We start from the raw sequence: 25104 nt of genomic DNA on the forward strand, positions 1-25104 counted from the left end.
TGTTAAAAGGGGGGTTTGTTGGGCGGAGTAGGTGACAGGCAAGGAGGTGAGAAATGATAGGCTTTAGGCCTATGAGAGTTGTTTGGAGGATGAGATACTGCTTCTGTGATAGGAACTGGGTGGGCTCCTTAAGGGTAACGTGGACGGGGGTGTGGTGTTCTGCGACTGAGGGTGTGGAAGTATCCTAAACAGCAAGGTTAACTACGGTTGGGGGATAAGGAAAAGTTGCATGTTTTAATATGGGAGGTTGGAGGAGTAGAAGAAAGTTAGAAGCTCCGGAGGGGTCTGGGTTGATGCGTTGGGTACCATGGGGAACGTGGAGGTGGAGAGTAGTGTGGAGTTTTGAAAGGATGTCTCTGCCTAGGAGTGGAGTTGGGCAAGAGGACAGGACTAAGAAAGAGTGAGTGAAGGAAAAGGTGTTCAGGGAGCAGAAAAGTGGAGGGGGGCTCGGGGTTTGGAGACTTCTTCATCAATTCCTACAACAGAGACTTGGGAGGACTGGGTGGGTCCTGAAAATTTAGGAAAAGTAGGGTAGGTTGCCCGGTATTAATTGAAAAAAAAAACATACTGTCCTACCTGCCACCATCAGGGTTACCCTTGGCTCAGATGAAGCGATGGTAGTTGCCAGGGCGTCCATTCCAGGGCACCGTCAGTCTTCAGCAGCAAGGCCGATGAGATCCCAGTAGGAGGTTTTGGCCGGCTCAGGAAGGGATGGGGGCAGTCCTTGCGGGGGCTGCTCACAGTCCAACTTCCAGTGGGGTCCTCTGCAGAGGGGGCATGGCCTGGTGGGCTTACCTGGGTTTGGGCATTGTCTGGACCAGTGGCTTTCATTGCCACACTTGAAATAGGCAGCAGGTGGAGGTGGATTGCTAGGAGGCCTCCATGTGGAGCTGCAGCCCCGTGGGCCTGCAGGGCCCCTGATGGCGGAGGCAAGCATTTGAAACTCTGCCTGTTTTTTGCCTTTTACTTTCCTCATTATGATTGTTAAAGATTTTGAAGGCTAAATTAAGAAGGTCTTGTGGGGTTTGAGGGCCGTCATCAAGCTTCTGAAGCTTGCACTGAATATCAGGGTGGACTGGGAGATGAAGCCAAGGTTTAAAATAGTGGTTCCTTCTAGGTTGGCTGGATCTAGGTTGGTATACTTTCTCATGGCTTCAGTTAAACGAGAGAGAAAAAGGGCTGGGTTTTCGTCAGGACCTTAGGTGATTTCTGAAAGTTTTTCATAGTTGACTGCGTCTTGAGTCCTGCAAGGAGACACACAATTATTCGGTCTTGACAGCAGCATCCAGGGGCCCCATCTTGATAATCCTAGTGGGGGTCCTGGCTGAGGACTGCCTTTGTACCAGTGGGCTGGGCAGCCCAGTCATTAAGTGTATCAGCATGTGCCTGAGCTAGGGCCCAGATATGGTCTTGGTTTTCTGGGGTGAGGGTGGAAGAGAGGGTAATGTAGAGGTCATGCCAAGTTAGTTTATAAGACTGGGTAAGATACTGAAACTTCCTAATATAAGAGGTAGGGTTTTCTGGAAATGAGTCTTTTGTTAATTTGAGAATGATCAGTGAGGGAGAAGGGAACATGAATTTTAACAATACCTTTAGCTCCTGCTACTTCCCGAGGGGGGCACTCTAGCACTGGCGCTGAAGTAAGGGTGGGACATGGGCCAAAGATGATACCCAAGCAAGTATGGGCAGGAGAGAAGGAAGAAGCCAGAAGTGGTTGGTTCCTGCTGAGGGTTTGAAGGGGGAAGGGAGGTTGAGTTGATAGGCAGTGGAGGATAGATAGGGGCTTAAGGTGGTGGGATGGGTTTATAGGCCTCAGGAGAGGGCAGTGAGGAAAGAGAATGGGTACAGGCAATGCTAGAGTTGACCTGAGAAGGGCGGCGGGGTGTAGGAAGGGAAGTGGGTACATTTGGAGGTGATGCCAGCTGGGAAGATGGTGGCTGAGAAGACAAAGAACCTCTTAGGAGGTTAAAGAAGACGGTTGAGAGGGAAAGGTAGGGGCTGGGAGGGGTGGACAGCAGTCTGCTGGACCCAACGAGGAAAAAGAGGTAGGGTCAGGAGAAGAAAGGCGATCAGGGCGGCAAGAATGGAGGAGAAGGATTTGAACAGGTAAGCAAGAATTGTAGAGTTCGGGTTGTGATCTGAGTGCAAAAACGCCTGGACATAAGGAATTTCTCCCCATTTCTCCAGTCGTTGGCAATAATTGCTTAAATCAGTTAAAATTGTGAAGTCGAGTGCTCCATTTGCAGGCCATTTGGACCCATTATCCAATTCATATTGTGGCCAGACTGAATTACAAAAAAGACAACGTGCTTAGGGCAGATATCTTGGCTGAGGCCTAAGGTTTGCAGGTTTTTTTATGAGGCAGCCTAGAGGGCTATTTTTTGGAATGGACGACTGGGAGTTTTTTATAAAGGAGGGTAGGCTCGGGAAAACAGGGAAAAGGACACTGTCCTGGATGGCCAGAGGGAGACGATAAAAGGAGCGATCGTCACCGCTGCCTTTTTCATTCCTGGAATGGGATTGAATGGCTTAGAGGTGTCCCCCTAAGACCAGATGATCAGCAAGTGCTTGGCACACGCCAGAGCCTTCTTGGACCAATGTTGGATTTTCGGACCAGAGAAACCAAGAGAAACCATGCGGATTTTTCCCTGTTAACCAGGCTCCTGGGGAAACTTACCAGTAGGCGAGATCAGTGACCGGTGTGCACGCACAGAGAGGTGACTGGAGGCTGAGGAGCTTCCTTTGTCCGGCTGCTGTGGCCTGCTCTCCGGGGTGGAGGGGTAGGTCCACAGGGTATGCAGACCTGAGCCTCTCCCGGGTTTTGGCACCAAAATGTAAGGTTCTTGTATCTGTTTGAACCCCGAGAGGGAGCCAACAGACAACACGATGCGGTGTGGAGCAACATGCTGTTTAAATGAGCGCCTGGGTGCAGGCGGGCTGAGGCCTAAAATGGCGTCAGCACCAAAATGAGGACAGAGCAGGGGTTTTATGGTCTCCTGTAAACAGGAAGTGTCCCAGTTTGACGTGACTGCTATGTACTACATACTACAGTACCCAGACGGCCTCTTTTTCGATCTTCAGGGGTACGTGTCTTCCCACCAGGGCAGGGGTCTTCCAGCTGGCTGTCTTCCTGCTTCGGCTATCTTGCTGGTGCACGCTGCTGACACAAATAGCCTTGTGCCTTGGGACTGGGCCTGAGAAGGGAGGAGTTACTCATCCCTTCAAGCTTTCAGGCCTCAGGGAGAATCTTACAGTTTTTATCATGGACAGGTGGAAATCTAGATGGTTCTAATTCAGACCCCAAGTTTTGGAATGAGTTTGGCATCTCACTTTGAAGACCTGGGGATACTTAACTCCCAAATACCAGGAGGCTCCAAGTTTCCACTAGAGGGCCACACATACTTTGAGACAAGAAAGAGGTTGGCAAATATCACAGGAATTCTAAAGCAATAAGCTGCAAAAAGTAGGGGGAGGAGGAATGTTTTTATGCAGAGCCTTGTGAGAATGAGCTGCTGCTGGGAGGTGGGTGGGAGGGTGCACATAGCAGCAGAAGTGACTAAAACCACCACCACCTCCATCTTAGTTGTTTTCCTTTGTTGATGAAAAGAGTCAAACTCTGTAACGTATTTGAACAGGTTTGTTCTGAGCCAAATGTGAGTGACCAATGGCCCATGACACAGCCCTCAAGAGATCCTGAGAATATGTGCCCAAGGTGGTCAGGCTACAACATGGTTTTATATATTTTAGGGAAACATAAGCCATCAGTCAGTACATGTAAGATGTACACTGGCTCAGTTCAGAAAGGCAGGAAAACTGGAAGCGGTCAGCTTCCAGGTCACAGGCAGTTTCAAACATTTTCTGATTGACAATTGGTTGAAAGAGCCATTATTGGCTGGGCACGGTGGCTCATGCCTGTAATCCCAGCACTTTGGAAGGCCGAGGCAGGTAGGTCACTTGAGGTCAGGAGTTGGAAACCAGCCTGGGAAACATGGTGAAACCCTGTCTCTACCAAAAAATACAAAAATTAGCCAGGCATGATGAGGTACGCCTGTAATCCCAGCTACTTGGGAGGCTGAGGTGGGAGAATCACTGGAACCCGGGAAGCAGAGGTTGCAGTGAGCCAAGATGACACCACTGCACTCCAGCCTGGGTAACACAGACTGTGTCTCAAAGAAAAAAAATTATTATCTAAAGACCTTGGCCAGGCATGGTGGCTCACGCCTGTAATCTCAGCACTTTGGGAGGCTGAGGTGGGTGGATTACCTGAGGTCAGGAGTTTGAGACCAGCCTGGCCAATATAGCAAAACCCCCATCTCTATTAAAAATACAAAAATTATCTGGGTGTGGTGGCACACACCTGTAGTCTCATCTACTTGGGAGGCTAAGGCAGGAGGATCGCTTGAACCTGGGAGGTGGAGGTTGCAGTAAGCCAAGATCACACCACTGCACTCCAGCTTGGGCAATGAGCAATGAGCGAGACTCTGTCTCAAAATAAATAAATAAAATAAAGACCTGGAATCAATACAAAGGAAAGTCTGGGTTATGATAAGGAGTTGTAGAGACCAAGGTTTTATGACGCAGATAAAGTGTCCGGTAGCAGACTTCAGAGACAATAGATTGTAAATGTTTCTTATCAGACTTAAAGAGTCTGTTGTATTAGTCTTAAAGTCTGTGTTGATGTTAAGGCTGGTCAGCTAACCCTGAATTCCAAAAGGGAGGAGGGTATAATGAGGTGTGTCCAACTCCCCCTTCCCATGATGGCCTGCACTAGTTTTTGAGGTTAACTTTAGAATGCTTTTGCCTGAGGGGAGGGGTCCATTCAGATTGTTGGGGGGCTTAGAATTTTATTTTTGGTTTATACCTTCTCAAGAAAAGAAATAAAGCAAAACCCAGAAATCCAGACAGTCTTGATAATCAGAAGTACTTGGAAACCACAATCACTTCAAGAGACTTTATTTAAAACAAATGACTTGACAAGATTGAAAAAGTATGTTGTATGTTGATTTTTTTTGTTGTTTTTTTGTTTTTTTTTTTGAGACGGAGTTTTGCTCTTGTTGCCCAGGCTGGAGTACAGTGGCACAATCTCAGCTCACCGCAACCTCCGCCTCCTGAGTTCAAGCTATTCTCCTGCCTCGGCCTTCCAAGTAGCTGGGATTACAGGCATGCACCACCACGCCCGGCTAATTTTGTATTTTTTTTAGTAGAGATGGGGTTCTTCATGTTGGTCAGGCTGGTCTCGAACTCTCAACCTCAGGTGATCCGCCCGCCTTGGCCTCCCAAAGTGCTGGGATTATAGGCGTGAGCCACCACACTCGGCTATGCATGTTGATCTTTTAAAGGAATAGAAAAAATGTTTCCTTACTATACTAAGGGTATTTAGATCCGCATGACTAGTGGGTTTCATTTGACGAGCCAAATCTAGTCAGTCAGGCAGTTACCCTTAGGGTTTTGTAATCAATTAGCCAAGCTGACCACGAAAAAGTCAGAAAGAGTATCTAGGACTTACCAACATTTATCTACCTAGACGTACCCTCCCAAAATTAGAATCAGCAAATGATACCAGTAATATTTATTATTATTTGATATTGTTTCGGAAGTCCTGGCCAAACCAATAAGATATGAGAGAAAATGGTGGTTAGGGAATTTGAAAAGAAAGAAACTACTGTAGCATTTTCTGTAAGTAATTAAGTAGGAGAAAAAACATAGATCATTTTTAAGCTTCTAGAGTTATAGCAAGAGTATAGAAATGACCAGACACAGAGGTCCATATATGATTATCTTTTTGAAAATAGTTCTATATTTGAAGTAGTTATATATCAATTAGACGATTGTGCTATGAAGAAAAGGAGGATAAAGACACACACACACAAAAACTAATGTGACCTATGTTATAAAAATAACATTTTATTTGGAAATTGTTAATGTTTGAAAGCAGACAAAATAAGGATAGCAACACAAAATGCCTTCTGACTTAGTGTGATAATATTCACAATATAGCATTTACCTGGTGAATTATTCATCACGTATCATGGTGCTTAGGTTTGTTGGCTCAAGTTGTGACGTTGTTTTCAGAAAAAAAAAGGGGGGGGCTTAACCAAACTCATAGATTACTCAGATATAACCTAGAATGATATTTTTTAATATGTAAAGGATAACTGTCACACTTCCTGAAATACAGATGTCAGCATGACCAATGCAATCTAAGATTTTAATTAGAAGGTTGCTTGGTAAGCGTAGAATTAAAGGGAAAGGAGATAACTGAATAGTTGAAATGCTTTTTGGCCCCAGGCAATTCAGGTGAAGGTACAGCATTCAACGAACCCACAGCCAATTCTACCTCTTTAGTTCCTTGTTTTCATGTTTTATTTTTTATTTTTATTTTTATTTTTTGAGATGGAGTCTCGCTCTGTTGCCCAGGCTGGAGTGCAGTGGCGCGATCTGGGCTCACTGCAAGCTCCGCCTCCCGGGTTCACGCCATTCTCCTGCCTCAGCCTCCCGAGTAGCTGGGACTACAGGCGCCCGCCACCACGCCCGGCTAATTTTTTGTATTTTTAGTAGAAACGGGATTTCACCATGTTAGCCAGGATGGTCTCGATCTCCTGACCTCGTGATCCGCCCACCTCAGCCTCCCAAAGTGCTGGGATTACAGGCGTGAGCCACCGCGCCGGGCCTTCATGTTTTATTACTGACTATCCTTGCCATAACTCATCTGATTCACACACATTTTATTTATGTAACAAAGGTTTTTAAAAATTTATAGGTTAAAATTAGGCAGTGTGGTGAAGGGGAAACTTTTTTTTTTTTTTTACTGAAATCTTATGAGTTCTTAGTTGGAGAGGAGCCCTGAAACCAAAGACAGATTAACAAGAGAAAAACAAACACATTTATTTACTTGTTTATTTCCTATATACATGGGAGATACCCAAGGAATGAGTAATTCTTAAGGAGGTGGCTTTGGTTTTTTGTTTGTTTGTTTTGTGTTGTTGTTGTTGTTGCTGTTTAGACAGTCTTATTCAGTTACCCAGGCTGCAGTGCAGTGGCGCGATCTCGGTTCACTGCAACCTCTGCCTCCCGGGTTCAAGCGATTCTCCTGCCTTAGCTTCCTGAGAGGCTGGGATTACGGGCATGCGCCACCATGCCTGGCTAATTTTGTATTTTTAGTAGAGACAGGGTTTCACCATGTTGGTCAGGCTGGTCTCAAACTCCCGACCTCAGGTGATCCGCCCGCCTTGGCCTCCCAAAGTGCTGGGATTACAGGCGTGAACCACCTCGCCCGGCCCTAAACCCACTTCTTTTGTCTGAATTCTCAATTTCCTTGATGCAAGACGATGAACCTCGGGTATTTACCCCAGACAAATGACGCCACTTCACAAGTATGTTGCAAAATATTCAAAACCAGAGAATGAGGATGAGCACAAGAATGACTGGGACAAAAGGACATGAATGGGATATTCCTGAGAGATCCCCTAAGATAAAGACAGGATTGGATATGATACCTGGGTGCTCTGGCCTGTTAAAGGGCCAGAGGAAGTAGAAACAAATGAGAAGTAGGTGGAACCAGAAAAAACACACTAATTCCAGGAAACATTCCAGGCAAGTCTATTAAAAATAATGATTTACTGCTTGGATTTGTAGTGAACATGATAATAAATAACAGCACAGATTCACATGGAAATCCTGTTAGACTAATCTAATCTCCTGCCTTAGGTAGAATTAGGAAATGTGGAGAATATTTTGCATCTTTACTTCTGCAAAGCACTCGATAAAGTCTCTCAATGCAATGACTACCTTCCTAACTGGTTAAACCAGATCATGTGATGATGTGACACAGACCTGTCTCCACAGGCCTATCTTATTCATCATATTTTCAGGTGACTTGATGAAGATGCAAAATCTCATCACAATAATAGATGACATGATACTCAGTCAGGGAGAGCAAATAACACGGATGATGGAATCAAGATCCAAAGTTCTTACCAGTCTGAAGCAGTGGATTATATCCAGTAACAGGAAATTTCACGAGTATAAATTTTGTGCCCTTGAAACAGAAAATCAATTGCATAAGTACCGGACAGGACTTGGATGCTAACTAATAGTTTGTCATAAGTACCTTTACTTACCCAACATTAATTGAGGGCTTCCCCAGTGTTGAGGTTGTGTTAGGAACTGGGGATACAAGAGTGAGTGAGACACAGTTCCTACCTTCACTGATTTTGCAGTCTATTGAGGAATATAAACAAATAAACAGGAAATTATAATGTTACGTGAAAGACTCCTAGAGCTAGGCCAGGCTCGGTGGCTCACACCTGTAATCCCAGCACTTTGCGGGGCTAAGGCGGGCAGATCACCTGAGGTCGGGAGTTCAAGACCAGCCTGACCAACATGGAAAAACCCTGTCTCTACTGAAAACACAAAATTAGCCGGGTGTGGTGGCACATGCCTGTAATCCCCGTTACTCGGGAGGCTGAGGCAGGAGAATTGCTTGAACCTGGGAGGCAGAGGTTGCACTGAGCCAAGATCACGCCATTGCACTCCAGCCTGGGCAACAAGAGCAAAACTCTGAAAAAAAAAAAAAAAGAAAGAAAAGGAAAGGAAGGAAGGAAGGAAAGGGAGGGGAGAAGAGAAGAGAAGACTCCTGGTGCTAAAGATCCCAAAGGAGCACTTTACCCCACTCTGATAGGTTTAGGAAATTTTTCCTACGGTAAGTCACAGCTGAGTGCATACCCAAAGATGAGTAGCAGTTATGTAATGTTGAGGGAAAGAACTTTCCTGACAAATCCAGTAGCACGTCAATGGCCTGTAAACGAGGAGGACCTGGCTCAGTGGGCCCTGAAAGCCCTGGATTGCTTGCGTGGCTGAAGTAGAAGTCTACAGGGGCTGGAGAAGGGAGCAAGGAAGGACCAGACCAAGGAGAGGGGTGAACTGGAATTTAATCATGAGGAATAAAGACATTTAAATAGGGTGTCGGACTTATTATTTAAAAAGAGCACTCCGGCAGTAAAGTAGAGAATGGATTAAAGTGGGGACCAGCCTGGGAACAGAGAGATTATCAAAGAGGCAATTACAGTAAACGATCTAGGAGAAATGTGGATGGCCTTAAATAAGCCATGGGAATGAAAAGCAGTGGAAGTTAAAGATATGGAAGAGAGAAAAATCTACAGAACTTGGTGATTGATTGGTTTAGGGCAATGAGAGAAAGGAGGAAGTCAAATAGAACACAGGATTACATTGTCCTGTGTAGCAATTTAATTTTTTTGAACACTCCCAGTAACAGTAAGAGAGAGATGCTAGTATTATGTCTGCTTTACACTTGAGCAAGCTTGGAGAAGTTCACTAACTTGTTTAAGTTCAGGCTAGAAAGGAATATATATTCGCTATTCAAACCTAGACAAACTAAAATATAGACTGAGCTTTTATTTTCGTATATCAAGTACAAGACATAAGAAATAATAATTTTTGAAATATCAATTCCTGTTTAACATCAAAAGTTTTATGACTGTATCCTATTTTCTGAGTTTCAAGTCTTTGTCCATAAATGTTCATGGATACCCAAAAGTGTTGACATTTGAATCCCAGGTTATAGCAAAGAGGACAATAAAGCGACTTGCAGGATCTTCCTTTGTTACTAATGGAATGTCCAACAGCAGAAGAAGTGCAGAAGTCCTGGGAAGTGATGACTCTAGGGATTCTGCTTAGGCAACTCATTTATAAAAATGAGGGTCACAACAGGAACATTTACTATAATCAGAAAGATAAACTCCAAGGTTTTTAAGATTACTTTCAATTAAATGACAGACTGATTTCTGACTTCTCAAGAGACCAGGTAAACCAGAAAACAGTAACTATTATGTTTAAACTACTGGCTGGGTACAGTGGCTCATGTCTGTAATCCCAGCACTTTGGGAGGCCAAGGCAGGTGGATCACTTGGGGTCAGGAGTTTGAGACCAGCCTGGCCAACATGGTGAAACAATGTCTCTACTAAAAATATGAAAATTAGCCAGGTGTGGTGGTGGGCGCCTGTGGTCCCAGCCACTTGGGAGGCTGAGGCAGGAGAATGGCTTGAACCCAGGAGGCAGAGGTTGCAGTGAGCCAAGATCACACCACTGCACTCCCACCTGGGAGACAGAGTGAGACTCTGTCTCAAAAAATAAATAAATAAACGACTGAGAGAAAAGTACAGCCAACTTAAAATTATCTAACCTGCAAAAATGTCACTTTAAAATGAAGGTAAAATAAAACTTTTTCAGACCAAAAAAAACCTAATAGAGTTTATAACTAGTGGACCTTCACTAAAGGAAATTTCAAAGGATTTATTTCAGGCTGAAGAGAAAAGCTACTCGATGGAAATCTGAAGTTGAGGAAAGAATGAAACACAGAAAGCATGATAGAGCTGGGCGTGGTGGTATGTGTCTGTAATCCCAGCTTCTCAAGAGGCCAAAGTCAGAGGATTACTTGAGCCCAGGAGTTCAAATCCAACCGGGGAAATTAGCAAGATCCTGTCTCCTAAGGAAACAAAAACAAAAACAAACAAAAAAACAAAGCATGAGAAATAAATATGTGAGCAGCTGGGCGCAGTGGCTCACGCTTGTAATCCCAGCACTTTGGGAGGCTGAGGTGGGTGAATCATTTGAGGTCAGGAGTTTGAGACCAGCCTGGCCAACATGGTGAAACCCCATCTTTACTAAAAAATACAAAAAATTAGCCAGGCGTGCTGGTGCACACCTGTAATCTCAGCTACTGGGGAGGCTGAGGCAGGAGAATCACTTGAACCTAGGAGTCAGAGGTTGCAGTGAGCTGAGATTGTGCCACTGCACTCCAGCCTGGGCAACAGAGTGAAACTCCATCTAAAAAAAAAATAAAAAATAAATAAAAATAAAAAACAAATAAATATGTGAGCAAATATAAATTTTTTGACTCCATAAAGCAATAATGTCATATAGAATTAAAAACATAAAATTAAAATTAAAATTAAATATACAGCAGCAGTAACAATTTGAGAATGTTATAAATTGAGTCAAGCGGGCCAGGTGCAGTGGCTCATACTGTAGTCCCAGCACTTTGGGAGGCCAAGGCAGGAGGATCACTTGAGCCCTGGAGTTAGAGGCTGCAGTGAGCCATGATCACTTCATTGCACTCCAGCCTAGGTGACATAGTAAGATCCTGTCTCTAAAAAAAAAAGAAAAAAAATTCAGTCAAGTACAAGAGATGATTTAAAATATTAATTAGATTTTTATTTAAAATTAATATTTAAAATATTAATTAGATTTTTAAAATATAATAGATTTTTATATGTTTAGTATGCATGCTGAAATTTCTAGGATAAACAATTAAAGGAATAGAGACACCATGTATACATTCCAAACTAGCAGAGAGAATAAGTGAAATGTGAATCAGTTAGAATAGGCTTAGTTGTGCTGCAGTAACAAACAACCTCAAAATGTCAGTGGCGTAAGATTTATTACTCATTTCTCCTACATGTCCATCATGGTCCAGCAAAGGGGTTCTCCCTACCATAGTCACTTGGGAACACAGGCTGACACAGGCTTCATCCTGACACACAATTCCACAATAACAGAGGCAAAGGGAAGAAAGCATGGTAACCTGCAGGCCAACTCTTGATCCTGCTACAAGAAGGGACCTACATGACTTCTACTCACACATAATTGACCACAGAAAGTCATGTAGTCACATCTAAGTACAAGGGACAAAGAAGTGGGATCCTTCTAAGTGCCTGGAACAAGAGAACTAAACACCTGTGATTAGCCTTAATGGCTTTTATGGAGTGATATTGAAATACACAACTAATCCAAAAGAAGGGAAAACAGGAGACGAAAAAGAAATACCAAACAAACGAGACAAATAGAAAAGACTAAATAGATGATAGATGTACACTGAGGAAGATGGAGATGAATAATTGCAATAAATATAAATGGTCCAGTTAAAACACAACACTGATGGAGGAAAATCTAACTCTATGATGTTTACAAGAAATACTTCAAAAATGTAAGAATTCAGAACTCTGAATGTAAGAATGAAAAGATAGAAATGATAAAAATTGCAGCATAGCCATGCTTTAGAATCCTTTAGGGCAATAAAATTGAACAAAATATATCCACTTGTAGCAACATAAATGGATTGAATAAACATAAGGTAGTTCAGTCACAAAAAATATATATTCAATGAGATTCTATTTATATAACATTCAAGAACAGGTGAAATTAAACTGTAATGGTCAGAGATGGATACATAAGTGATATAATTATAAAAAGAAGAAATTGTTATCTCAAGCATAATTTTTTTTTTCTGGAGGGAAAGAAAGTGCCGTGGTCAGGAAAGAGCACATGGTTGACAGCTTCAGAAATACTGCCATTGTTCTGTTTCTGACCTTGGCAGAAGTCAAAAGGGTGTCTGCCTCATAGATATTCTTTAAACTTTGCCTACATGTATGATTTTGGCACTCTGGTACGTGTGTGTGACTGTGTGTGTGTGTGTTATATAATGTACCTTATAATTTTTAAAAAATGCTTAAGAAGTAAAGATTTTATTAGATGATTAGATGTGAAAATCAGGAGGTCATGGATTCTTTGCTACAGTAGTTTCAGAGCGTCCTTTTTCCAGCTGAAGAGAATATTAGAGCTAAAGGAACAGAGTCAACAAGGAGCTTGGCAATGAAGAGAAGGAGCCAACTGGTAAGTAGTTTCGGAAGGCTGGGTAGAAGGTGACATGAGATTGTCCATATCCTAAGGAGTCAGTACAGAAGACACTGGAAATACAGGGCACAGATACAGCACAGTCTCAGGAACTGGGCAAAGATGGGATCCAGCTCACAGGCAAAGGTACAGGAGAATGTCCTACTTATAAGAATGTTGGAGGCCAGGCACAGTGGCTCACGCCTATAATCCCAGCACTTTGGGAAGCCAAGGTGGATGGATCGCCTGAGGTCAGGAGTTTGAGACCAGCCTGGCCAACACGGTGAAACCTCATCTCTACTAAAAATACAAAAATTAGCCCGGTGTGGTGGCAGGCATCTGTAATCCCAGCTACTCAGGAGGCGAGGCAAGAGAATTGCTTGAACCCGGGAGGTGAAGGTTGCAGTGAGCTGAGATCATGCCCCCGCATTTGAGCCTGGGTGACAGAGTGAGACTCTGTCTCTTTAAAAAGAAAGAAAAAAAAAGAATGGTAGGAAGGGAAGTAGGTACCAAAATGGAAACGGACACAGCCAAGAAGCAAGGAAGTTGACCAAGAATATGAACAGAAGAGGAAGGTCCTTTGAGCAATGGAACCTACTTCTACAACTGGAACTTAAGTCACTATTCCCCTTTGCCTCCAACTTGTTCTGAAACAGGGTTCTGAGAATGTGCGCATCACCTGTGTTGTCTGGATCATGGGGAAAGATAACTGGTATGGAATGACCTGTGACCTGTCACTGAGAGGGCTCACTTCCTGCGCATTAAATCACAGCTACTGTATTCAGATTCATTACACATATTAAAACATGACATTCATCTCTCAGAATATTTCTTTTTTTTTTTTTTTTTTTGAGACGGAGTCTCACTCTGTCGCCCAGGCTGGAGTGCAGTGGCGCGATCTCGGCTCACTGCAAGCTGCGCCTCCCAGGTTCACGCCATTCTCCTGCCTCAGCCTCCCGAGTAGCTGGGACAGGTGCCCGCCACCACGCCCAGCTAATTTTTTTTTGTATTTTTAGTAGAGACGGGATTTCACTGTGTTTGCCAGGATGGTCTCGATCTCCTGACCTTGTGATACGCCCTCCTTGGCCTCCCGAAGTGCTGGGATTACAGGCGTGAGCCACCGCGCCCGGCCAGAATATTTCTTAAAATTCAACGTATATCACAACTGTAATTTCTTGTTTTTCTTTTTGAGACGGAGTCTCGCTCTGTCGCCCAGGCTTCAGTCCAGTGGCGCGATCTCGGCTCACTGCAACCTCCACCTCCTGGCTTCAAGTAATTCTCCTGCCTCAGCCTCCCGAGTAGCTGGGGCTACAGGCATACGTTGCCACGCCCGGCTAATTTTTTTGTATTTTTAGTAGAGACAGGGTTTCACCACGTCGCCCAAGCTGGTCTCAAACTCCTGAGCTCAGGCAATCCGCCCGCCTCGGCCTCCCAAAGTTCTGGGATTAAAGGCATGAGCCATCGTACCTGGCCCCAGCTCCGTGATCTGTAAAACAGACAAGCTGGATAACTCACAAAACAATAATAAAGAATAACTGAAATGTATATGTATATTGGGGGTGGATTTAAAGAGGGGTGTGGAGTCGGTTCACCTTTTTAATCATTCCTGTAATACTGACTGATATTTTTCTGGATGAGTACAGATTTACAGACAAAAGTCCTGATTTAGTATTTTAAAGATAAGTGATTTTTGATCTTCTGTAATTTGTTTCTTTATCTGTAAATTAAAGCACCTTATTCAAAGGGTTATTGTGTGAATTAAATAAAATAACCCAGGTAAAGCATCTAGAACAGTTCAGCCAGCTCAATGATCAGAGTTGCAGCCTTATTTGCCTGAATAATGAAATCATTATTGATTTAAGTTCCCAGCTATGAAACCATATGTCCCAGTTTGCCCAGGATCTGCTCTATGTATGCTGCTGTCCTGGCTTAATTACTGGTAGTATTCCTTCTCACTCTCAAAAGTATCACAGTTCAGACAGTAAATTAGATGGGCACCCTATTCAGAGCACATAGTAAGCCCTCCGTAGATATCATTATATTGTTATTATTACCAGTTTAATATAGCTTCTGAAAAGGTCACAATTAACAGGTAAGTTTGGCTGGCACGGCGGCTCATGCCTGTAATCCCAGCACTTTGGGAGGCCAAGGCAACTGGATCACCTGAGGTCAGGAGTTCGAGACCAGCCTGGCCAACATGGTGAAACCTTGTCTCTACTAAAAATATGAAAATTAACCGGGTATAGTGGCATGCGCCTGTAATCCCAGCTACTCAGGAGGCTGAGGCAGAAGAATCGCTTGAACCTGGGAGGCAGAGGCTGCGATGAGCCGAGATTGAGTCACTGCACTCCAGCCTGGGTGACAGAGCAAAACTGTCTCAAAAAAGAAACAGTTAAGTTTACATTCTGAATTAGTAGGAGTTACAACGATTGAAGTTTTTGACTGGGCAGGAAAGATAGACTGACAGTTCCCTCATTCTATCTTTATATAGAACTGGAGAGCAGCACAGAAGGAGGGGGACATGTCAAGGAACACCAGGCAGGCAGAGCCTGCTTTGAGGCATCTGCCAAAGGTTATGAGTCACTGCAGACACACTGAGAGTCACACTGGGGGAAGGTGCAGCAGACAGGGAGAAGTTCAAAGTGGTGTTTCTGAGAGAGACTTGGGGCACTGTGTACAATTAATCATCTCTCCACGTGGGTGACTGTGGGAGCCACAGCAGTGCCTGAGACTTCCAGGGGAAACACTGAACACGGAAATTTGTGGAAAGGAAACGTAGGAGGTGGATGAAAGCTGGAGGAACAAGTGTTTAAACAATGCAGCTTTTCTTGCCCTGGAAGGTTGTCTTTGGGTACTAACCTTCTGTGTGGTAGACAGAGGGCGGCCGGGGAGAGGAAGGAAACTACCAAGAGAGAGCAGCAGCAGTCTTGCCTGTGCTCCCCTGTGGTGCCCTTTCTTTTGAGCTCTTTCTTGAACCCTTAATCCCTGTCAGGCTCCTGGAGAAGCCTCACTGGGCAGCCTCAAATCTCCCCAGTTTGCCCTGTCCCCAGAAAAGCAGACCATTGAAATTGCTACTTCAGAGCTGGAAGCTGGTCAGCCAGCTCAGATGACCGGAGTTGCAGCTCTTATTTGCCTGAATAATAAAATCATTATTGACTTAAGTTCTCAGCAAACAGTGGGGTATTTGTTTCACATTTCTGAGCTGCTGCTCAAGTTCCAAAAAATGTCCCCTTCCAAAGAAAAGTATTTAAAATTGGATTGAGAGTGAAGAGTAGGTGGAATAGGCTATTGTGGGGGAGGTCCTGGGTTTGCAGTGAAGTTTCACTGACCTTTCAGCTCCTTAGGGCATGCTCCTTGTCATCTGTCCATCATGCCCAATGGCCAGCCTAAGGGGAGAAAATAGAGTGCTCTCTCCATGATGGCCAAAACTACCTGCCTGGCTGTCTGTCTGTCCGTTATCATCTCAGTCTCTAAACCACTTCTTGCTGCTCCTGATTCTATGCCCACTTAACTTGTCAACTGTGACTTTGTGGAACATAATATAACGAAAAAAGGCATGGGCTTCAGGGAAATTGGCCACAGTTTACGCATGAATTTGAGCCCCAGTGCCACTGCATAACCTAAAGCTAATAACATCATTTTGGTTATCTGTTATTGCATAACACACTTACTAAACAGTACTTTTTATTTTATTTTATTTTATTTTTTTAGATGGAGTCTCCCTCTGTCGCCCAGGCTAGAGTGCAGTGGCATGATCTCAGCTCACTGCAACCTCTGCCTCCTGGGTTCAAGCTATTCTCCTGCCTCAGCCTCCTGAGTAGCTGGGACTACAGGTGCAAGCCATCATGCCCAGCTAATTTTTGTATTTTTAGTAGAGACAGGGTTTTGCTATGTTAGCTAGGCTGGTCTTGAACTCCTGACCTCAAGTGATCCAACTGTCCCAGCTTCCCAAAGTGCTGAGACTACAGGCGTGAGCCACCTCACCTGGCCTTACTAAGCAATACTTTTATTAGTTCTCCTGATTTTATTATTTAGGTATAAACCTGCAGTCTTAACCAGGGTGAGTGGGGTGGGGGTGGAAAAAAAGTTCATATCCTGAACCTTTTTTTAGCAATCTTGTTTATTATAGTGGTATGAGCAAAGCATTCTTAAACTACTTTTGATTTATTATAAGAGTAAGCAAATAAGTACAAGGGTTAATGTTGTTAATCACGCTGTGGAAGAAAGGACATGCAATTATGGAAGGGAGGAAGGCAAGGAAGAACCCTGTGGGGATGGATTGAATTAAAGGTATCTCTGTAAACTAATAATTTTTTAAACATGTATATGTACATATGCATACACATTTATGTACGGGTATGTTCTTTTGTGGATAAATGCAGGCATATATTTCTTAACTCTGTTCACTAAAAAAGCCTTGAAACAAAGACACTCCAGCAGCAAAGAACACACCTACCAAGATCTTGGTCTCTAACACCATCCCCCACTAAAAAATCAGGGCACCTTAGGAAAATGACTGAGGTGGAGCAGGTGCAAGATGAGGCTGGAACATATTGCTATGCCAAAAAAAAATGAAGTCCTGAGAAAGCAGAAAGGATAGCATATCACAGAGACACGGAAGGTAGCTTGAAACGGATCTCAGTGGCCAATACTGGGACTATTTGGGCACCAAAATATTAACTACAATAGTGAATTATAAGCCATTGAAAAAATAAAAATTTGTGAGTCCTACTGGCAATAAATATAAACACAAATAAACCAATGTGAAGAACATAGGGTTTTGCTTACAGTAGAAAGCTGAAAGCTAGCTGTTAAATGTGGCATGCTGAAACTTAAAAATTATCATTTTGTCACTACCATAGCAAAAAGTGGATTAAGCAAGAATTATCAATGCATGCTAAATCTAGGGGAATTTTTTTTTCTTGAGCACTTTGCCCAGGCTGAAGTGCAGTGGCGCAATCTCGGCTCACTGCAACCTCCACCTCCCAGGTTCAAGAGATTCTCCTGCCTCAAGCTTCCCGAGTAGCTGGGACTACAGACATGCGCCACCACACCTGGGTAATTTTTGCATTTTTTAGTAGAGACGGAGTTTCACTATGTTGGCCAGGCTGGTCTCAAACTCCTGACCTCAAGGGATCTGCCCACCTCGGCCTCCCGAAGTGTGGGGATAACAGGCATGAACCACTGCACCCAGCCAATCTAGGGGAAATTTTGAAAAGAAACAGTGTGTTTGCAAAACCTTAATGTATCCCCCCAAAAAACTGTTTATTAGTAGAAATGGAGAAAAAAATAGCAATTATATAATGAAGATAACTGACAGCATCTTCCCTGGGTGATCACAACTGACATCATCATTGCAGGACACATGGATGTTTCATGCCTCCAGGCTTATTGCCCTGAGGACACAACATCACCTATGCAGTATTCTGAAACAGAATGCATAACCTGAATTTAATCATAAGGAAACATCAGACAAATCCAAAATGAAGAATGTTAAAAAAGGAGATGTCTTATAAAACTAAACACACTCAGGCCAGGTGCGGTGGCTCACATCTGTAATCCCAGTACTTTGGGAGCCTGAGGCAGGTGGATCACCTGAGGTCGGGAGTTCAAGACCAGCCCGATCAACATGGTGAAACCCCGTCTCTACTAAATACAAAAAATTAGCTGGGTGTGGTGGCACATGCCTGTAATCCAAGCTACTTGGGAGGCTGAGGCAGGAGAATCTCTTGAGCCCAGGAGGTAGAGGTTACAGTGAGCCAAGATTGTGCCATTACACCCCAGCCTGGGCAACAAGAGCAAAACTCCATCTCAAAAAAAATTAAAAAAAAATAACTAAACACACTCTTAACACATAATCCAGCTGTCACTCTCCTTGGTATTTACACAAATGAGTTAAAAACTTATGTCCACACAAACACCTGCACATGGATGTTCATAACAGCTTTACGCATAACTGTCAAAGTTTAGAAGCAACCAATGCGTCCCTCAGGAGCTGAATAGATAAATTACTGTGGTACATCCAAGTAATGGAATATTATTCAGCACTAAAACGAAATGAGCTCTCAAGTCATGACAAGACATAGCGGGACCTTAAATGAATATTATTAAGTAAAAGAAGATATTCTGAAAAGGCTACTACTGTATGTAGCTGCTACTACATACTGTATGTGCTGTATGATTCCAACTATATGACATTCTGGAAAAGGCAAAACTATGAAAATGGTAAATAGATCAGTAGTTGCCAGGGGTTAAGGAGGAAGGGAGAGACAAATAGGCAAACACAGAACATTTTTGAGCAGTGAAACTATTCTGCATGATATTATAATGGTGGATGCATGTCATTATACATTTGCCAAAACCCACAGAATGTACATGACCAAGAGTGAACCCTAATATAAACTACAGACTTTCAGTGATAATACTGTATCAATGCTGGCTTCTCCGTTGTAACAACTGTATCACTCTGGTGGGGGGATGTCGATAATGGGGGAGGCTGTGCTTGTTGGGGGGCTGTGAACCTGAAACTACTCTAAAAGATAAAATCTCTCAAAAAGGTGGGGTAAAAAGGTCTTCTCTTTTGTGATTTCTTTAAAAATGTTGAAGACCAAAAAGACACAGAAAGGCTGTGGAAATGATTCAGGTTAAAGGTAGCTAAAGAGTTTTGGCAGTTAACTGCATCCTGACGCTAGCCTGGAGCCTGCACTGGGGAGAGAAAGTGTACTACAAAAAAGATTGTGGGTCAACTAACAAATGTGAACACAAACAGTACACTTGATAAAATTATTACATCAATGTTAAATATAAGACTCTAGCCACATTTGTCTGTTTACCATCGTCTGAATTTTCCTTTTGAATAACATTTGCCATTCCCACTGCCTGGGGTGCCTTTTCCCACCTGTGCAAGTCCTACCCACCTCCAAATTTCACCTATTTTCCTTTTGAATAACATTTGCCATTCCCACTGCCTGGGGTGCCTTTTCCCACCTGTGCAAGTCCTACCCACCTCCAAATTTCACCTAACCACTCATGACCACCCAGAAGACTTGCCCAAACATTTCAGTCCTGGGTGATCTAGTCCTTCTCTGAACTCACAGAACCCGTTTCTACACTGCCGACTTTGTGCTTTTACAGCCTTGCACTCTCAGTTGTCTCTCTCTATAAACATATCATATCTCTCCACCTAAACCGAAAGCAAACTGGTAAAGGGAATGTTGCTTTATGCTTCTTTTTACCTTGTAGACCTTCCTACGATAGATGTTCACTGTAATTCATTTATTTGACAATTATTTATTAAGCACCTACAACGCACTGTCAGTATACAAAGATAAATAAGACGTGGTCCCTGTCCTCAAGGGACTTACAGTTCTATGTGGGGAACCAAACTATAAATAACAAGTTTTAAATGTGCAAGGAACATAAAAGAAAGAATAGGAATTATTCCAAGGTAGGCTCTGGAGTAGTTGATACTTAAATTCAGGCTTGAAATATGAGTAGGCATTCACCAGGTGACAGAGAACTGTTGGCAAGGTCCTAATATGGTACACGACTGAGAGAATGTAGGTGTCAGAAGAAAGACTTCTGCAGGTCTGTCCTTGTCTGTACCTGTGGGCTTTTTGCATGAGAGCCACACACCTCGCCCTATCCCATATTTGTGACTGGAATATACATTAAAGGGAGGTAGTGATGGGTGACCTCAGGAGATTAAAGCCATTGCTGTAGACAAGAGGAGTTAGAGTGGGGTAGGGGCAGTTCCAGGGTTCTCCAAGGGTGGAGAACGGAGAAGGAAGCCTTGCTACTAATTAGGGACATGTGCACAGTCTGTGAGATTGAGAGGGTTCAGTTAACCCATCTGGAGAACAAGCTCTCACATGGTTAGGCAGCCTTCGCACGGTGCCCAATGCACCCCAAGAGGACAGACTGTGTGCTCTTGATGTGAACAGACTGCTCAGGTCATGATCGAGGACAGAAAGACTCAATTCAGACTCTTCCCATTGTTCCAAAACCTCTCTCTCGGAAGAAGCATAGAGACCTTTATCAGAAGAAGAGAAGTAATCAGCTTTCATGCTTATCTGAGTGAAAGAGAACTAAAATAATTTTTCATGTTATTTTTGGCCGGGCGCAGTGGCTCACGCTTATAATCCCAGCACTTAGGGAGGCTGAGGTGGGAGGATCACTTGAGTCTAGGAGTTCAACACCAGCCTGGGCAACATAGGGAAACCCCATCTCCACTAAAAATACAAAAATTAGCGGCTGTGATGGCGCACACCTATAGTCCCAGCTACTTGAGATGCTGAAGTGAAAGGATCCCTAGGGCCCAAGAGGTGGAGGTTGCAGTGAGCCAAGATCATGCCACTGCATCAGTCTGGATGACAGAGTGAGGCCCTGTCTCAAAAAAAAAAAAAAAGAAAGAAAAGAAATTTTCCTGTTATCTTTGTGGATCTTCGTACTGTGAAAGTAAATGGCACCAGCTTTCAATTGGCATTTGAAAGCTTTCAGGTGTCATGGCTCTCATGAAATACTGGCATCGTGTGTAATGTTCAGGTTCACTACCTAGTGTGACACCAAGATTACACTGGACTGAACAGCAAACATGAGGAGGGAAAGAATTGCAGCCTCCAAAGGGGATCATGAAATATTTCAAGAGCATTTCCCAAAGTTTATCAGGAGTTATAGGGAAAGGTCTTCCAGGGCCTAAACATTTGTAAATAAAGAAAAAAGTTAACATAAATAGAATTTATTACAGAGCTTTTCATGTTCTAAGAGGCACTGTAAATATCTAAGAACCAATTACGGGAAGCAGATTTCCTAAATGTATTTGAATGGGTCCTATGGAAGAATCACTCTTTCTCCTCAACAGAGCATCCAGTAGGATCAGTGTTCCTGTAGTATTGGCCCTCTAGGATACAAGAGGATTAGGGACCCTTAAAAATCACTATCAGGAGAACAAAATGGAAATGAAATGAAGGTCATGGAGGAGACGGCTTTATTTACTTTTACCTCCTCAGAATGGTTTCAGTGACTATTTTGGTTATTCTTTTTAAAGCCTCATAAAGTGGTAACTATTGACTAATGTTAATCAGTAAATTTACTTGACCCCTTTCTCCCCCTTTACAGCACCTTGCGGGATTAGGGGTCCTACAACTTTGTGTTCTAAAGTAAAGAGGAATGAAAGAACTTTGAAATTCACTATTCAGGAGAGGAAAAGAAGCACAAACCAAGTGAGAGAAATGGCTCCATTTTAACTCTCTTAGAAGGTCCTAGTGACTTTTCAGATTGCCCTTTGTAAAGGCATGGTAACTATCGTAGCCATACATTAGTATGAATTAGAATCAAACATTCCATCACACCACCAATTTCCAGAGGATTCATTAGGATACTGAAGATACAAATGCATCTTCCAACGCTCCCTCTGTCATGCTCCCACATGACTCTTGGTCCCATGGAAACCCTTGAGATAGGTCACTGAGTAAAGGAAGAAGCCAGTTCTTGGTAGGATTGACTGAACTGGCTAAAGAGCTCATTCCCAAGGTGGATGGTCAGCAGTCCAAAGTAAAATGCCCAGTAGATTGAGGCTAATATCAGAATTCTAGAAGAACCAACCCAGTGGGGGAGTAGGTTTCAAGCACTGGCTAACGCTATAAGTCATGTGGGAGCCAGGGTAATGTTTCAGTGAGCAGTCCATTGACAGAAGCTCTGAAGGGTGTGGGAAACAGGACCCAGCCCTCAGCAGGAGAGCGCTGGTGAGAGATTTGAATCGCTAGGGTCTGGTCATGGTGTCAGTCCCAGAGGACATCTAGTGTTCAAAGCGGGAAATTCAGACAGACAATCACTGAGATATAGAACAGAGGGTAGTATAACATATAATTGGTAGAACATTCTAATTTACACATTTAATGACTTTTTGCAAACTCAGCATGCTAATGTACTACCTGTCTCTCCATTCATCAATGAAACACTTTCTGAGCATAGACTCTGTGCCAGGCAGACCGCTAGGTACTGGAGATGCAAAACACATAACCTAGTCCCAGGGAGCTTCTAGTCCGGTGGACTCACTAGACAGAGCCTTTCATCTTTCTCCACGCACAGCCAGATTCCAGGCATTAGGGAAGGAAGAGAGTATCTGCCACACTGGAAACTTCATCTTCTCATGGGCTTATTGTTTGTATCCCCTTGTATTCTTCTTTCCTCCTTTCCTTTTCTTGGCTCCTTTTCTTCCTTTCAGATATTTCATATCCCCTAATCTATTTTTTTTTTTTTTTTGAGATGGAGTCTCGCTCTGTCACCCAGACTAGAGTGCAGTGGCGCGATCTTGGCTCACTGCAACCTTCGCCTCCCAGGTTTAAGCGATTTTCCTGCCTCAGCCTCCTGAGTAGCTGGGATTACAGGCATGCGCCACCACACCCGGCTAATTTTTTGTATTTTTAGTAGAGATGGGGTTTCGCTATGTTGGCCAGGCTGGCCCCTAATCTATTGTATTACATGGCTCACATTTTATTGTAGCACAAGTGTGTTTCTGTCTTCAACAATGTGTACTGACTTGGACATCCCAGGGTCAATAATCTGGAGATACTCTGACTTGTATTATTAGTAGTAGGCCTCACGTATTTTTGTGTTTTTACCTAACAAACTTCCAGCTTATTAGAGAATGCTAATCCAGGAGATCCTGGTTTATGTTAGAGTTTGTAGACCACTACTTCAGAAAAATCAGGAGTGTTTGTGAATTCATGATCACACATAGTAGTGAGAGCAAAAAGACACAGTCTAAGGGCATTTGTTTTTTAAATGATTCTAATAGAAATATTCCACATTTTTATAGAATTATCTTGTTTCCCAACTAACAAAAATCTGTACAACAGTAACTTCTAACTTTTGGCAATGAGTAGAAAGGGTGGTTCTCAGGAATGCTACCACACAGTGGAAACTTCCCCATCCCCATTGAGATTGAGGAAGAGATAATCATCAAAAAAATCAGCCCCTTTCCCAGTTAAGGTTCTCTCTCTCTCTCTCTCTCACACACACACACACACACACACACACACGCCACACACACTTCAAAGCCCTTCTTTAAGTTAGGCCAGGAAAGAGCAACTGAGGCGCCCAACATACAGACCCCTTTACCTTTTCAGAGATTGTCTTTGCAAGTCAGGATCTAATACTGGGGTTCAAGGTAAATTTGATATTACACCCACATGGATATAATTTCGTATTCTCCCTATTCTGGACCCTGAGATGGAAAGAGCATAGAGACACGGCCCAGAGATTTTCCAGCAAGAAAATTAAAGAACATATGTGAGGCAGAATAGTTTGCTGAGATACTACTTTTTCTTTCTTCTCTTTGTATTTTCCTCATGCCTCTAGTTCCAAGCAGGGAGCCAGACCCTTTTGCAATTCCTTGGGATATCTGCAGAATGGAAAGGAGGAAGTGTATGAAGCCAAACTTAATCTTACTGTCTTTTGAGAACCCTGAAATTTGGTGAAAATAAATTGCCTCTTGAAAAGTGTGGCAAAGTTGAGATTGGAGAGAGACTGAGGGCGAAGTTGGAGGGGAGGAAAAATGCAGAGGAGAGGCAGCATGGTGAACCTAGGCTGACTCCAGGCACAGAAGATCCGGACTGCCATGAAAACCCCCACGCCCTCAAGAATGAAACAGAAGCAGCTCAGCTAAGGTTTCTGTGCACCTTCTAAACCCAGGAAGGGGAGCCAGGTCAATCAGGCTCAGAGGTAGAGAGGCCTAGCTCACTGCTTGCCAGCAGGGGGCGCTCTCCTATTATTGTATTTTCTTTTTTGAGGACATCAAGACTCAGTGTGCAAAAATTCTCATCAAAGATACAGATTCAAATGTGGTTGCTTTTGTAAAAATACCCATCTTCACAACCCCAGACTACTCCTCAACTCGTGCTTGCTGGAGGCTCCACCCTCTGCATTCTCTTCATTACTTCGGGTCTCTTTGACTTGTCTCTTGTAAGGACGAAGGCTTCGCCAGCATCGGCACACATCTGCTGCCTGATCTGGCCATGTGAACCACTGTCCATCCCTCAGAAGCAAATTCCTCCCACAACACCTGACTTACACCAGCCTTTTCTATCCAGAGACCTTGGCACCAGGATTAAAAAGCAAGTATCTCCTTTATTTGCCTCTATTTAGTGGCCAGATGCTAACACAGTACGATTTTCACCTTTTCTCCCTTCTCTTAACTCTCCCATTTAGCTACAAAGGTTTGAGGTTAAGCCTAGGATATAGTTGTACACGTTAATTATTATTTAACTTGACTTCAAGTAGACTTCTCAGGATATCATTTTGGACTGCTTTCTTGGGATGTTTACTGTGACTCAGAGATGAAAAGTCTTCAGTGACACAGTCCACCTTCCCCCTCCAAGGGATACAAAGAATCAGAAGAGTAAAGAGAGAGGT

The 25104-nt window shown here is 43.4% G+C and overlaps 1 pseudogene; it reads right to left on the bottom strand.

The window, feature by feature from the left end:
- Positions 1–591: 591 nt before the first annotated feature.
- LOC129393870 (transcription factor NF-E4-like) lies at positions 592–24725 on the bottom strand (annotated as a pseudogene).
- Positions 24726–25104: the final 379 nt, after the last annotated feature.

Source organism: Pan paniscus, chromosome 15, assembly GCF_029289425.2.
Source record: "Pan paniscus chromosome 15, NHGRI_mPanPan1-v2.0_pri, whole genome shotgun sequence".
NCBI lineage: Eukaryota > Metazoa > Chordata > Mammalia > Primates > Hominidae > Pan > Pan paniscus.